Here is a 14917-nt window from a genome sequence, read left to right on the forward strand (position 1 = left end):
TCTAATTTGCTTTAAATGCCAAATGACCATAGAAAGGTCAACGCTGAGTTCTTCAGCAACTTCCCAAAGTGTTATTGTAAGAGGATCAGTTTCGATGATTGTTCTCAATTGGTCATTGTCAATTTCTGATGGCTGGCCACTATGCTTCTCATCTTCAAGGCTCTCGTCTCCTTTACAAAACTTCTTGAACCACCACTGCACTGTACATTCGTTAGCAATTCCTGGGCCAAATGCGTGTTGATGTTGAGAGTTGTCTCCGCTGCTTTACGACCCATTTTGAACTTGAATAAGAAAATCACTCGATTTTGCTTTTTGTCTGACTTCATTTCCATGGTCTAAAATAAATATAAAACAAATAGCAAGTAATAAGTCATTAACAAAAAAAAAAGCGAGAAATGTACATTAAAATGATGAATAACATAACCACATTTATTTAAAAATGTATTCCAATATCAAATGGCAAATTTCAACAATCCAAAAACTGCAATTACTCTTGCACCAACCTGAAGCCTGTTTCTCCAATCACTTACAGGGTCTGATTGATAACTTTGTACCCAGAGGTCCATGCTTCTTTCTTACTCAGCACTGCATTACACATTATGTGCAAAGAAATCATAAAGACCCACAAGCCTACAAGTGTAATTTCTATTGACCAAATGACCTCCCTAGGTTAAGCCACCTACTTCACTTACATTAATTCCTCCTCTAGAGTAGAGACCCATATTAATAAAATTATACAACAGGCTACCTGACTTCAACAAACCTTAGAACACCAAAGCAGAATTAATCTGGGCACTTTCGGGGACTTGTTTATAGACCTATTCTCTGGGATTCCTAGTGGAATTCAGTTAATCCTGGAAAGCATTCTTAAATTGGGCCTTAATATTCTTCTTTTGTCATGGTGGCCTACAGACTAGTAAAACTTACTATGTATTGTGTAACCAAAGGTTGCATGAGTTTGACTAAAACTATCAAAGCAAGAAAGAAGATGCCCATGGTCGTTGTTCCTAAAAGAAGCACTAAGGAATATTTCCTTAGGCAGGTCAAATTATTTTATTCTGCAGGGACCCCTCATCAACTTCTTCCTCATCAACCTTGTCCAGCAAGAAATAGGCAGATGAGAGACAAAATTCCTTTGTCCCCAATCCCACAAGACTGTGGAATGACCTTCAACAGTGAGAAAATTGTAGTAGTGAAAGGAGGTCTAGCATGACTAGTTCCACTTGGCTCCTAACCCCACTAGTGCCCCCAGTACCCTGCACAATGATATCATTTAGGTTAACTGCTTTTGATTATTTCTGCACATAGGCCAGACTAATTATGGGAGGAATTTACAGTTTACCTTTAAAGCAAGGATAATAGTCCCTTCCCAAAACAAATCCCTGAGGAGATAAGGATGGTGTACACACAAGTAACCATGTTATGTTAAAGATTTATAGGAGCATTGTGACCTGACCAAATGCAGCTTCACAACCCTCCCTGAGACTCTTGTTGCCACCCTTATGTCTGTGATCATTGATCACCTCTTGATCTCAACCTTCTCTGTTTTCGCCTTCCCCTAACATAAACGCGGCCTAAAATTCTATTAACTAAAGATGGTTCTTTAGGACACCAGTACATTACATTCTTGGTTAACTGGCCGTCCAAAATAATGTTGCCTTCCTTTCCCCAACACCTTGTCTCTCAACTTATTGGCTATTTTGCAGTAAGTGGTATAAGCCTGGACTTGTTTATAGCTCAGCAATATATATGAAGAAAAACAGAAATTATATATATATACATATATACACATATGAGGAGAGTGAATATGCGGGTGAATCTAGGTAAAAGTTATATGAATGTCAGTTTTAATAATCTTACAGATTTTTGGTTGGTCTGATTCGCTTTCAGTATAAAAGTGCATAATTTAAAAAATGTTGAGAGTTCTATTCTGAGAGGTGTTCAAGCAGAGACTGGATGAATTTCTGAGTAACAGGGATTTTTGCTTGGTTTATAAAATGGGACTGGATGATTTCAATTTGACCCTTAATGTGATGATTAATTTTATGTGTCAACTTGGCTAGGCCACAGTACCCAGGTATTTGGTCAATCAGCAGTCTGAATGTTTTTGTGAAGGTATTTTTTTTTTTACATGAGATTACCATTTAAATCAGTAGACTTTGAATAAAGCAGGTTATGCTCCACAATGTGGGTAAAGTTCATTCAATCCACTGAAGGCCTTAGGAGAAAACACTGAAGTCCCCAGAGGAAGAGGGAATTCTGCCTCCTGACTGTCTTCAGACTGAAACTGCAACATCATCTCTTCCCTGGGTCTCAAGTCTTCCAGCCTACCCTGCATATTTTGGACTTGCCAACCTCCATAATCACGTGAGCCAATTACTTAAAATAAATCAATCGTTTCTGTTTCTCTGGTGAACCTTGATTAATAAACTTAGATTCTATTTCCAGCTGCCTCCTTGCAATTTTCAACTTCCCAGAAGCCCCTTACCCTCTCTCCCACTCCTTGTGTTCAGGGCCTGACATGTAATAGAAGCTCCTCCCCACTACCAATTATGTAACGCAAGGCTGAGAAGAAGCTCAAGGTGCAGTCTAAAAACCAAGATATCATTTGTTATTCTTATTATTGTAAGTTTTGTAATTACTACGATTGCTGTATAGAACATGTCAGGATCATGGCTAGCCTGAAGCCTAACCTCTGAATGATTCATATCTAATCACAGAGTATGAGTGTCTTAAATGTCATCCCACTCCACTGCTGTGATATATGCCTTCATTAAGATTAAGGAGAAAGAATTTAAATATCAGGGCTGAGCATCTGAACAATCATGTCATTTCTATTGATCACCTAATGAAAATTTATGGCATTTAACAGTGAATAAATCAGTTTACATAAGGATGCTAGCTTCTACCACTCTGCTCATGCCATTTCCAGGAAAGCCTTCATCATATTTACTGTAACAGTGCATTTCTAAGGGTCTTCCAATTGCAGAAAGCACACTATGGCTGAAGAAAGGTTGGGCACTTTAGTTCTGCCATTTTGTTACCAAGTGATGTAAATAAAATTTATACACTGGTCAGCATGATGAGAACCCAGAGAGATGAAATGTGGAGACTGGTTTCCTGCAGATGTGATGTTTTAGAGCGATCATAAAAAAATTCCAAATAGAGAGGATAAATATAAGGATAGAAACAGTCATGGAGTAATAAACTAACACCTTAAAAAAAAAAGTAAAGAAGTGTATCACGTAGCTGAAATGGGTGAGAATTGTGTCACCTACAGAATCTAATTTATAGCCATCAGAGGAAATAAAAATATTCTCAAGAAGCCATGGCAACTGTTCCTGGAGGCAATTGTGGATGCCACTCCTGGCAACTGTGACCCTGCCATTCAGAAGTTAGACATCATTAGCTAAACAAGAAACTTCCGATTTCTTTTTAAATTAATTGTGAGGATGGGAAGGGGGAAAGGTTCACTGTCCTCGATTTTGCAGATTCCTTTGAGCTCCAAAGCACACAGAGGGCCACAGGCATGCCTTCTTTTGAGAAAGACACTCTCTGACCTTCTTATCTAAAGCGGCACATGCACCCCATGGCTTTCTAGCCCCTCACTCTGCTGTCTCCACAAAGCCTATTCCTGCCCGAGGACAGCAGGCTGGCAGCTGGTAAGGCCTACGACCTGAAACTGGCGGCCTGCATGTGCAGCCTGCTTCTGTGACTTGACAGCTGGGGGGCGGGGTCGGGAGGAGGAAGACCTTGGTTAAGGTACTTAATTTTTCTGTTCCTCTGTTTCTTCTTCTGAAAAATAGGAATGTTAATAGTGCCTATCTCATAAGATTGTGAGAATTAAATGAGTTACTATTGAAAGCCCTGAGAGCACTGTCTGGCAAATAGTCATACTCTGAAATAAAACAGGTGAGCAAAATGTATTCATTGTTTATTGTCTGCCCTATTGGAAGATGAACTCCACAAGAGAAGGGCCTTATCTTACACTCTATTGCACCCTCAGTGCTTATGGCAGTGCCTGACCCACGGTGGGCCTCAGTAAATACCTGCAGAAGGTAAGGCTGGGAGCATTGTCGGCTTCTTTTGTGCTCCTTTCCTGGTTTCTCTCTTCTCTTACTCAAATGACCTCATTTGGGTGATCTGGCTTATGTGTTTAGTCAGAAACTCATTAAAATAATTTATGCCAACAAATTCTATAGGAATGTAATCTTGTTAATCCATTCATTCATTAATTCGTTTATTAAGATCATATAGTTGAAGGCCTATAGTGTCTCCTGACTCAAATATATGGCCCAGACAATACTCAGCATGTATTTCAACTATAAGATAATGAGATGTCATTTAAATAACCACTCTAGGCTAAGCCATTGGGTACAGAGGCCAGCAGGGAAAAGGGATAAGTTAGGAACAGTCAGGGTTGAGATCAGGAATCAACTTTGCCATTGAACATGCATAGGAGGGGTGGCCTGCCTTCCAAATCACAGAATAAAAGGGATCCAACCAAGCTGGCAGCTTTATCCAGGGTCTTCTCTGGTGAACAGAATGACACAGAGCACCCTGCAGATGGGGTAATCATCGGGTCTGATCCTAGCTAAATGGAGGGGCAAGAGGACCCATTTGAATTGAAGCAGGTCCTTAGCAACTGAGCTGACTCAGGGTTCAACTCCAAGGAAGTTGGAAGTTGCAGTAGTCTGGGCCTAACTAAGAATTCACACGTTCTCCAGTCCCAGACACATAGCCTGTATTTTAGAACAGAGTCCAGTGCCAGCAGGAAACGGGAGAACTAATCAGTGACCAGTGCGCAGTTGCCAGGGAGACAAAACCAGCCATATTGCAGTCTCCATGAAACCCTTGGTTTTGGCCTTTCCTCATTTAGGGGGCTGGGCTTTCATATGCATTTGAAAACCAACATCCTTTAGTTCTTGGAAATGTCACTTATTACTTCTTTAGTAATTACCTCCTTTCCATTTTCTCTCTTTCAGAAATTCTTAATTAAATCTATCTCCCAGTTTGATCCTCTATGTTTTTTATTATTTCTTTTTCTGTTCTCCTGTTAGAAATCTATAGGGGCTTTTGTTTGTTTTGCTCACCGGTCTATTTCCTTAAATTTATCTCCTAGCAATTCTACTAATTTCAGTTTTCAAATGTTAACTTCCAAGAGCCTACCAGTTCTTGTTTTATGGATATAGTGTATTCTTGTCTCCCTCTGAGGAATGTGGTTATAAAGTGTTTGCGGCTGTTACTTTTCTTGTTGCCGTATAGTTGCTGAATCCTTTGAGTTCCTCTTTAGTTTTTCCATTTTTGTCTCCACCTTGCTTGTTGAAGACTTCCTTGATATCTGCTCCTCTTTGTCAGTCCTTACTCATAAGAGTGAGCCCCTTGAGAGTGGAGTGAAGCTCTGTGTTCAAGGCTAGTCCTTGTTTCCTGGTTAGTCCATAATTCCTGTGGGATTATGGGTAGGGATGGCCATTTTGTTGAGTGACCCTCAAATACTGGTATCTGTAGGTCTGTTCTCCTGCTCAATCTGTTTATCCAGAGAGCATCTTCCACTCTCCTAGCTGGAGAGCTAAGGCTGGTCACCAGAGAATGGAGGTTGAGTTGGGCAGGGGCTCACTACTTGGTATATAGACTTTCACTAATCGCCTGCTTCCGTCCTCTTGCCTCACCTCCTCCACTTCTACCAACTGGTGTTCCTGAATCTGTCCCTTCTTTGGGAACTTCAGAAAGTTAATCAAGTCTTTCTAGCAAATTCTAAAGATCACAAGGAATAGCTTATTCAGCAGGATCAATTTTACAGGGTTGCAAATCAGAACTTAAAGACTTTTTTCAGGCATCGCCTTTTGAGGACAATGATTAAAAGGGGCTAAAAAAATCATAAAGAGCTTAGTATAGAAGAGCATGATTGTGCAGGCTAGCATATTCACACGCATGCTCCCAGACACTTTAGAGTGTAGGACCGGGCATGGGGTGGGAGTGGAGAGGCAGCCCAGGGACTTCCATGTGTGCTTTTGTTTGGGGTTCATAGTAGGAGACTATTGGGTAAATCACTTTACCTTCACTAGTAAAATTAAATTACAGGGTTAGAGTGTGGGATCTTTAGGTTCCCTTCAGCTCTAAGATCATCCGTTCTATTCCACAGTAATAATCTCATTTTTATCCCTGTAGGTAGCTAGGATGAATCATATACAGACATCATAAATTCTACTTCTGGACATTAAGGTGATAGGACATGAATGTCACAAATAACAGTAATATCTCCCACATCTTGTGGTTTGAAGGGATAAATGATGAAGCAGTGTTACCTACGCTTTGCACTTGTAGTTATTTGAGCTTTTCTTTCAGGCTTGAAAAGACAAAGGCTGTAAAATGGTTTCTTTTAAGGCTTGTTAACGTTGGAATTTTATGTTTAAAAATCTGCATTATATATTTAGGAAATAAGAGTGAAACAAGTCAGTGTTGGTGGCTGGGGGTGAATTTGAATGTTTAATTATACATATCAATTCTGAAGGGCGGCTGCAGGAAGCATGTTGATACGGTGTGCTGGGGTCTATGAGATTGGTTGCTAATGAACGCTTAGTACACACACATTTACACACACAGACACACTCATGCATGACCTTGGCATCTGCCCTTGGAAATGTCTGGAAATGCTTTCAACACTGCCTTTGTGTACAGTGAAGTGTCTTAATAATCAGTCTTACGAGGTACTGGTATCTATTTCAGCAAAAGAAGAAAAAAATAAAGACAAGGTATTATTCCTCTGGAAAACCTTTGTTCTTCCATAAGCTTAGTTCCTTTCCCTCATACCTCCTTGGGATAAGAGTTTTCTCAATTAGAAATGCTTTTATCTGCAATTTGTAAGATAATGGCTCCCTGGCACCCTTGCAGGTCTCCACACAGGCCCTGGAGGTGAGGCTCAGCTGCAGCCCGACTTGTCTTGGTGAATGAACGCCTTATCATGCTCTCAGGAACTTGGCATGAATGGCAGTTCTGTGTAGTGCTGTCAAGGCTGTTGCCATTCACCTCCCTACCTTGTGGGAGGTTGTCACAAGGTCATTTCCCATCTGTTTCCCTGGTTCTGGTGAAGCATGGGACTTTCCATCTGTCCCCCTTCTTCGGGAACAGTTGCAGACTATAATAGTGCTTGGCTGGAGCTTAGCGTTGTTGACTTCTCAGTCACAGGGTGAGGAGTGACCCACTGCTTGTGTTCCCCATCATCTCCCCCCTTGGCTTGTTGTCATCCTGCGGAACAATGGCTGCAGGTAGCTGGCACCATGCTGATCTTTTTTTTTTTTTTTGAGATGGAGTCTCGCTCTGTCGTCCAGGCTGGAGTACAGTGGCCGGATCTCAGCTCACTGCAAGCTCCGCCTCCTGAGTTCACACCTTTCTCCTGCCTCAGCCTCCTGAGTTGCTGGGACTATAGGCACCCGCCACCTCGCCAGGCTAGTTTTTTGTATTTTTTAGTAGAGATGGGGTTTCACCGTGTTAGCCAGGATGGTCTTGATCTCCTAACCTGGTGATCTGCCCGTCTCGGCCTCCCAAAGTGCTGGGACCATGCTGATATTTTATGCTGTCTATATGAGTTATACATTAGCTAAATCCATTTTGGCTTGTTGTCTCCTTAACCAGCTGAATCTCTAGAAATATGGCCAGCAAAACTAGCAGCAGCCCTCATGCTACTGCTTAGTGACTGTCTGGCTGCTTGGTAGAAAACTCAACCAGCTTAAGAAAGAAGGGATGTTTCCTTTCCTCACATACCAACCAGTCAGGACACAGGCAACTGTTAAGTCAGCAACATGATGTCAGGGTTGATCCACTGCAAAAATTCCTCAGTCATCTTGGTCCTAAGATGGCTGTTCTGGTTCTGGACATCACATCACATCTGCATTTAAGGCAAGATGAAGCAGTGAAAGCAGGAATCATCATCTGTCTGCTTTATTATGAAAGCAAAAGCTCTCTCAGAAATACTCCAGCAGACTTCACCTTGCGCTCTATTGGCCATAACAGGATCATAACACCCTGAGCTTCAAAAAGAAAAAAAACCAGTTTCTGTAAAAGAGGAGCTAGATCAGCATGATTGGCCTACACTAGACCAGACTCGTCAGAGTACACACTTGGGCTGGTCTCCTTTCCTTTCTGAACCAAACATGAGTTTCACTGATGGGACATAAGAGTATAAGGTGGATAGGCAACAAGTTGTATCTGCCATTTGAACCAATGCTGCCAGTCCCAGTCTCTTATCCCAGCTCAGTAGGAAAGACCTGTCAGTCGCTGACTCTACTATCTCTCCTTGCTTGCACATCAATTATGTCTCACATTTGAACTGACCAATGAATAACTGGGACATTGCAAACAGAATTTCCAGTTCTTCAGAAACTCTAAGCCTAATCTGAAAGAAATAAGTTGAGAGTTGTCACGATCAAGGACTATAAATGCACCAGCCCCTGAACTCCTTTTCTTACCTGACAACATCAAATGTTCAGAAGCAAAATGACATTAGGTGAACGTTGAGAGTCTGATGCCACCATAAGCTTACTCACCTTTGCAGTATTCCAAATAAAACAAATTTCTTTCAGGTAAGAGTACTACTATATCCCCTCTTATGTAAGTAAGAGATAATTGGGATTATTGCCTGTGTTTGGCAATTTTTTTTTTTTTTTTTTTTTTTTTTTTTTTTTTTTTTTTGAGATGGAGTCTCGCTCTGTTGCCTAGACTGGAGTGCAGTGGTGTGATCTCGGCTCACTGCAAGCTCCGCCTCCCGGGCTCATGCCATTCTCCTGCCTCAGCCCCCCGAGTAGCTGGGACTACAGGTGCACGCTGCCACGCCCGGCTAATTTTTTGTTGTTTTAGTAGAGATGGGGTTTCACTGTGTTAGCCAGGATGGTCTCGATCTCCTGACCTTGTGATCTGCCTGCACTGGCCTCCCAAAGTGCTGGGATTCCCTCAGGAGCTAGGCTATGAGAACTTAGCCTACCGTTTCCTTCTCTCCCACCTAACTCCTACATATCCCTCAAGATGCTGCTTAAAAATAACTTTCTTTTTCATGTGTTTATTATAATGCTTACCACTGGCACACTGGAATTATTTACTTAGACAGTTGTCTCACCCACTACATTAGGAAATTTCCAGGGGAACAGTTTTGTTCCAAACACTGAGCACAAAGTAGAATGCACAGTAGTAAGTTCTTAACATGTTTTCATTGAATAAAATCTATTTATACCTTCCTAGATGGCTGTCAAAAAACTATTTAAACCATGAATAATTAATAACATAATTAAGTTCTATATCTTCACTGAAGCACATCAAAATAAAAAGTGCATTTATGGTCCAAAACAAAGACATAAGTAAAAAGCAAATTCAAACCAACAAAAATATCTGCAACTCCTATCATATAAATATGATTAATTTCCTTAATATGTAAACCCTTCGAAATTGAGATGGAAAAGATCAATCAGCCAAAAGATAAATGAGCAAGGACATGAACAGACAGTTCACATAAAAATGACCCTTAGTGAGAAGACACTCAACCTTACCCATACTTTTAAAAATGCAAATGAAATGATAAGTGAGAAGCCATTCTCACTTACCATGTTGGCAAAAATCCAAAAATTCAGTAATATACTCTGTTAGAGAGACTGTGGGAAAACAGGCACTTTCGACATTTCTGGAGGAACCCAAGTGACACAGCTCCGACAGGGGACAATGTAGCAATTTCCATACAGTATTACAAATGCTTTCATCCTTTAACTCAGTTAACCTAGGACAGGGAGTTTATCCTGTAGAAATCGCTGCACAGTTACAGAATGACATGCACAAGTGATGTGTTATGGTATTGTTTGTAACAGCCTAAGAAACAGCCCATTTCCATAAAGAGAGGACTGGTTAAATAAAGTGCAGTATGTCCTCAAAATGGAATACTAGGTGCTGAAAAAGAATGAGGACACCCTCTCTGTTATATTGTGAGAAGGTATTCAGGATAGATGGTTCAGAAGAAAAGCTCAGAATAGTGAACACATTATGATGCCTGTAGTGTCATAAAGCAGAGGAAAAGAATATGTATTTGTTTTGGTTTGCAACTGCATAAAGTACTGGAAAGGTATACTGTAAGGAGGGGGGCCGACCAGGTGGATAGAATAGAAGCAAAACTCAATGTATACCATTTTTATTTTAAAAATCCATGAATTGAAAACTAATAATCCACCTGTGAATTATTACTTATTAAAAGTTAAAACTTTTAAATCCTACACCTTGCACATAGTGTTTAGAGCCAAACTGCATGTGTTTAAATTTCTGCCTCACTTATTACATAAATGAATTTCAGCAAATTTCTTAACCCTTCTCTGTCTTGAAGGAATTTGATGAGTTAATAAATACAAAGGAACCAAGCTTGAAACACAGTGAGTTCTACATGACTGTAGTCTGTTATTAATACTGCATTTAACAGTAATAATTTTGAAGAACTCTTTAACCCTTTAGTGATAAGATTTCTTGAATTCTTCTGATGTTCCTAACTTCCCCCCCACCCCACACCAAAGGTGATAAAATGAATGCCAAGAGAAATAGAGTAATATCAAATAGCACTGAGCCAGGGCCAGGTACAAATACAGGAGCCGACACTTGGGCATTGCTGGATCATTCCATGTCACACATATGGAAACCCTAAGAAATAAAGTCATTAATTTCTCTTCCTTTTTAGCAAATCAAAAAGAGAATATAATAAATTGGATTATGAGGCATTATGAGTGCACAAAGTGTTGGAAGATGTGCAAGACATCTATAAAACACAGCTCCTGAAAGTATCTGCTGCAATTCTTGATGAAATCAATAGACGACATCTTTCCTAGATACCCAGAAAACGGGAGTCGCTGTCAGGGTGGGAGTTTCTAGAGAGAGAATCTAAGTAAATATGTGGCCACAGGTTCCATAGCACTGCTTGTATTTACAGTTTTGAACACACCCATCCCATGGTTGCTTATTTAAAAAAATAAAAACTCACGGATGCAGAAATGATATAATCAGCAAGGCACTGTCAGTAAATTTGCCAACTCCATTTGGATGGCTTATATTGCCTGTTTCTGTGGAAAATGAATTTGTGCATGACATTTTGATGTTTGGATTATCGGATAACGCCGATTCAAAACAGCACAAAGAAACAGCTGAAGTATTTTTCCTTCTAATCAGAAAAAGCTTAACACATTGTGGAGAAATTGTGCCCCCTGCTGATTTAATTTGATATTAGCGTCATTGGTTTTTTGGTTTTTTTTTTTTTTTTTTTTTTTTTTTTGAAGACCTGCAGTGCCGCAGGGTAGCGCAGTGTCTTCAAGGTCAGTAATTTACATGGCCTCCTCTCAGAGGCTGAGGCAGCCTCTCCGTGCAAATAGGAAGTTTTTGCTTGATAGTAACCTTGGGAAAAAGGAAGCAAAGGAGGAATGCCTCCTTTTATGAGCTTTGTGGAGATATTTGTTCTAAAAACCTTCTCTACTTCCCGTACCTTTGGCGACTCTGAACAGGGAAAGCCAGCAAGCAGTGCAGAGAGAGGAGCTGGTTGCTGGTGAGCACACGCACCTTGTGATTAATCCCCACTTCCGGACCGAAGGACGGTAGAGCTCCGTTCGTTGATGGAGTTTATTCAGTCTGCGAAAACTATTATCACCAAGGAATAGCAATCGCGATGGAGCATTCCAGATGCTCAGCTGTCATTCTGTTAACTAGATGTGAGCCACCCTCTGAAAGGCTCCAGCCCTGGACAATATTGTTAACTAGGGATGTAGCATTAGTAACGGCAGCTTCCTTCTGTGGCCCTCATTTTCATCTTGATGCTTTGTTCCCTTCTTGTTTATTGCCTCTCCACCTGGGCTTTTAATCTGCTTTCCTAGGCTGGTACTTATTTCCAACAAGCTGCCAAGTAATCTCTCTGGAAAAGTCAACGGACTTTTTTTTTTCTTTCTTTCTGTTCTTTACTTGTGTTTTTCTTTTTGTGTGTATTTTTCTTTGTGTGTGTGTGTGTGTGTGCGCGCTTGTATTTTGCTCGTGTTCTTTGCTTTGCTTGTGTTCTTCTTCTGATATTTGCATCTTTAGGAGAAATTCCTGAATGAACACAGAGAGGACTTTAGCGATGCATTCGGCCTTGGAGAAGATAAAGGAGGAAGTTTTCAAAGTGGGGGAGAACCTTTCCTCACATCTCTCCTAGACAAGGCCACAGGCTGCGTGGCTGCGTCTCTGCCGACTGTGACAAGAATAGCCTCTTCCAGTCTACAGAATGCAATACTTTGTCCAAGATTCAGTTAACAGATAGGTAGTAAGTATTGTCTTTCCCTCCTCTGTACCTTAAAAGGGCTTTCAGTCTTTCCAAGGGCCCTTTGCTCTTTGGTTAGAGTTGCCAGATTTAGTGAATGAAAGTCCAGTGTACCCAGTTTGAATTTTATTTTAATATGAATTTCAGGGAACGATTTTTTAAAAAGTATTTGTATTTGTTGTTTATCTGAAATTCACATTTAACTGGGCTGCCGTACTTTACCTGGCAACCCTATCTTTGATTGAACTCTGTTTTCACGCTGTTTAGCGTGAAACTGTTTCCAGGGCATTCTAAATCGAGCTGAGTGACTGCTGAGCCAGGGCGGGAGGTGGTGGGCCTTGGAGCCCAGGGTGGCCTGGGCGGTGCGTCTCCTCGCGCTGCTGCCTCAGGCTCTCACCTCCCTCTAGAGGCCGCCAAGGACTTCACACACGCTGAGCGGAAGCCCCACTGGGCGGCAGCTGCCGGCTCCAACCCGGGAAAGTGCACGTCCGAAAGAGCTCACCCTCAGCGACTTTCTCCTGGAGGGCTGCGGTGGGGGCCTGCACAAGAAAGTGACCTTGTTCCCAACAGCGGAAATGGAGTTTCCCTTGTTTCATTTAAAAATACAATGACAAAAATGCCTCTGTACAACAGTCTAAGTTGACAGCTGATGTCTAACCTTGGGCTGTACTCACCACTAAACACTGATAGATGTTGTCATTTTCATGCTAAAGAGACCCCACTCACCCCAAATAATTTGTCAAGGAATATTCATGTAGACAGCAAGTTTTGGAAGGTGGAGATGCTTATCTGTGTTCTGTGATGTGCCTGTGCCTGTGCCTGATAGCCAGTAAATAAGTTTAAATGAATTGACATTGAAATACACTACAGGCTTGGCATTAAAAACAAACAGGAAACCTATTCCTACCCTCAGAGAATGACCATCGCAGAGGAGATGATGGCTGCAGTGCTTATGCTCAGCAACGACTATGGAATTTAAGTCTTGGAATGTTAGTTCCTCTCTTAACTTAGGAAATGGATGTCTGGAGGTCTGGGCAAGCCGATAAGGGATTGTTTTACAAAACACTGCTTTTAGTGTTTAATGACATGGGATAGTGTCTAGAGCAGTGACATGGAGCCAGAACATGTGTTCTAGAATCCAGAGATGACTCCCAGTTTACATCTGAGTTCCTTAAAGGACAGTTTCTGCAATGTAGGTGTTCTATGATTACTTGTTGAAAGAATGAATAAGACTGTATCTATCACAACCATCTCCACACTGATTGGCTTTAGTGGAGTCAAGGCAAAGTAGAGATTTTAATGACAGAATTCTGGTGATAGGGGCCCCTACCACCAATGGCAGTATTAAGGGGTGATTAGGGAAAAGGGTAGCTTTTAGTCTCTTTCAAGCCATGCAAACAAAGATCACAGAATCTAAGCAAAAGCAAATGTCTTGCTTTACAGTTTCAAGACAAAGTCCCTGGAAGTTGCCCCCTTTTAAATAGATTGTCTCTTAGCCTTGCTGTGCAGATACACTGGATCCTGTAACCATGTTAGCCCTATCTGCAATCTTACAAAGTCGGGTGGTAGGTATTTGCTCAGGAAATTGAGACACTAGGTACTCACACTTTTAAAAATAACACCTAAGGAAGGCAATAATAATTACATAAGATAATATATTCCAGGCTCTATCTCTTGTTATCTCATTTAATCTTCACTGTAACCATATAAGGTTGTTATTATTGCCCACATTTTTACAGATGTAGAAATGTCAGCTTAAAGAACTGAAGTAACTTGGCGAAGGTCATAGAGAGAGCTAATATGCAAACTCACATCTGCCTTATTCTATTCTTTCTAACATACGGTGCTGGTACTTGAGTACATGAGGAGGCCTGTTTGTATGCCTCCAAGCAGAATCAAATAGGAAATGTTTGCTAGAAATAAAAAGGAGGCATCAAAGGAAAATATGGAAGGGTCAACCAAAGGGTGAATGGGCTTTGTCCTTTCTTTGCTGGAAGTCTGAGCTCAGAGGTGCTGGGTCTCAATAGCTCATTCCTTTAGGAATGAGGTTCTTTTTTTTTTTTTTTGAGATGGAGTCTCGCTCTGTTGCCCAGGCTGGAGTGCAGTGGTGCGATCTTGGCTCACTGCAAGCTCCGCCTCCCGGGTTCACGTCATTCTCCTGCTTCAGCCTCCCCAGTAGCTGGGACTACAGGCGCCCGCCACCGCGCCCAGCTAATTTTTTGTATTTTTAGTAGAGACGGGGTTTCACCGTGGTCTCGATCTCCTGACCTTGTGATCTGCCCGCCTCGGCCTCCCAAAGTGCTGGGATTACAAGCAGGAATGAGGTTCTTTACACTTGGACACAGGGAGGGGAATATCACACACTGGGGCCTGTTGGGGGGTGGGGGTCTAGGGAAGGAATAGCATTAGCAAAAATACCTAATGTAGATGATGGGTTGGTGGGCACAGCAAACCACCATGGCACATGAATACCTATGTAACAAACCTGCATGTTCTGCACATGTATCCCAGAACCTAAAGTATAATTTTTAAAAAATTAAAAATATATGTGAAAAAAGAAATAACATTCTTTAGATAACAAAGGAGAGGGCAGTGATTCCAAAATCTTTCTCAGCTTTT

Source organism: Rhinopithecus roxellana, chromosome 4 (genome assembly GCF_007565055.1).
Source record: "Rhinopithecus roxellana isolate Shanxi Qingling chromosome 4, ASM756505v1, whole genome shotgun sequence".
NCBI classification, from domain to species: Eukaryota; Metazoa; Chordata; class Mammalia; order Primates; family Cercopithecidae; genus Rhinopithecus; species Rhinopithecus roxellana.